The sequence below is a fragment of the Chelonoidis abingdonii genome, chromosome 22, assembly GCF_003597395.2.
Source record: "Chelonoidis abingdonii isolate Lonesome George chromosome 22, CheloAbing_2.0, whole genome shotgun sequence".
NCBI lineage: Eukaryota > Metazoa > Chordata > Testudines > Testudinidae > Chelonoidis > Chelonoidis abingdonii.
Window position 1 is genome coordinate 23,564,011 of NC_133790.1, and position 2,340 is coordinate 23,566,350.

Below are 2,340 nucleotides of genomic sequence, written 5' to 3' on the forward strand. Positions count from 1 at the left end.
GACGATAAGGCCATTGCAGAGAAACTAAATGAGTTCTTTGCATCGGCCTTCACAGCTGAGGATGTGAGGGAGATAACCAACTTGAGCCATTCTTTTTAGGCAACAAATCTGAGGAACTGTCCCAGATTGAGATGTCATTAGAGGAGGTTTTGGAACAAATTGATAAACTGAACAGTAATAGGTCACCAGGACCAGATGGTATTCACTCAAGAGTTCTGAAGGAACTCAAATGTGAAATTGCAGAACTACTAACTGTAGTCTGTAACCTCTCATTTAAATCAGCTTCTGTACCAAATGACTTGAAGATAGCTAATGTGCTGCCAATTTTTAAAAAGGACTCCAGAGGCGATCCCACCCATTACAGGTCAGTAAGCCTGACTTCAGTACTGGGCGAACTGATTCAAACTATAATAAAGAGCAAAATGATCAGATGTATAGATGAACATAATTTGTTGGGGAAGAGTCAACGTGGTTTTTGTAAAGGGAAATCATGCCTCACCAATCTACTAGAATTCTTTGAGAGGGTCAACAAGCATGTAGACAAGGGGGATCTAGTGGATACAATGTACTTATATTTTCAGAAAGCCTTTGACAAGGTCCCTCACCAACTCTCTTAAGCAAGGTAAGCTGTCATGGGATAACAGGGAAGGTCCTCTTATGGATTGGTAACTGGTTAAAAGATAGGAAACAAAGAGTAGGAATAAATGGTCAGTTTTCAGAATGGAGAGAGGTAAATAGTGGTGTCCCCCGGGAGTCTGTACGGGGGCCAGTCCTATTCAAACATATTCACAAAAGATTGGAAAAAGGGGTAAATGGTGAGGTGGCAAAATTTGCAGATCTTACAAAACTACTCAAGATAGTTAAGTCCCAGGCAGATTGCGAAACTGGGTGACTGAGCGATAAAATGGCAGATGAAATTCAGTGTTGATAAATGCAAAGTAATGGACATTGGAAAACATAATTCCAACTATATATATAAAATGTTGGTGTCTAAATTAGCTGTTACCACTCAAGAAAGAGATCTTGGAGTCATTGTGGATAGTTCTCTGAAAACATCCACTCAATGTGCAGCGGCAGTCAAAAAAATCGAAGAGAGTGTTGGGAATCGTTAAGAAAGGGATAGATAAGATGACAAAATACCATATTGCTTCTATATAAATCCATGGTACACTCACATCTTCAATACGGTGTGCACATGTGGTTGCCCCATCTCAAAAAAGATGTATTGGAATTGGAAAAGGTCCAGAAAGGGGCAACAAAAATTATTAGGAGTTTGAAATATCTTCTGTATGAGGAGAGGTTAACAAGACTGGGACTTTTCAGCTTGGAAAAGAGACGACTAAAGGGGGATATGATAGAGGCCTATAAAAATCATGACTGATGTGGAGAAAGTAAACAAGGAAGTGCTATCTTCTCCTTCTCATAACACAAGAACTAGGGGTCACCAAATGAAATTAATAGGCAGCAGGTTTAAACCAAACAAAAGGAAGTATTTCTTTACACAATGCACACAACCTGTGGACCTCCTTGCCTGAGGAGGCTGTGAAGGCCAAGACTGTAACAGGTTCAAAAAAGAAATAGATAGATTAATGGAGGATAGGTCCATCAATGGCTTTTAGCCAGGACAGGCAGGGCTGGTGTCTCTAGCCTCTGTTTGCCAGAAAATGGGAATGGGATTACCTGTTCAGTTCATTCCTCTGGGGCACCTGGCATTGGCATTAGCCACTGTCAGAAGACAGGATACTGGTCTAGATGGACCTTTGATCTGACTTAGTATGGCTGTTTTTATGATTGCAGGAAAAATTCTGGAGTTTGGCTCGCCAAGACAGGGAATCTTGACTTTCTTATGTTGTTACAGGGACAGAAGAGTATGGGGATTATATGAATCAGGGCAATTCCTAATTTTGTTTGTGATGCCAGGTGGCGAGGGAATTGGAAAACTCAAATTTGGCTAAGAAGCGAGAAGGTAAGACTTGCTAGAGAATGGGCCAGAGTGTAGGGGGCTGTAGAAAGAAAGTGGTTGGATGGGCTGGGGATTGAAAAATATAGGTTGTGTTAAAATTTTAAGTTTAATAAAAATTTGGAAACATATTGCAGCTTCTCAGTGATCTTTAACAACATTCACACAACAAGAAATACTTAAACATTCCTAGCTCTGAAGCCTGCAGCTCTTCAGCTTTACCAAGTAATATTCCTACGAAGTGCAGAGGGAAAAGAGTGTGCACAGAGACTTCCAGGGCAGCAAAGGAGCAGATGAGACTGTGCTCTCGCGAAAGAGCAGATGGCAGAACAAGAACAGCAAGAAGGCAGCCTTCTTTTTTCAGACATATTAGCAAACAA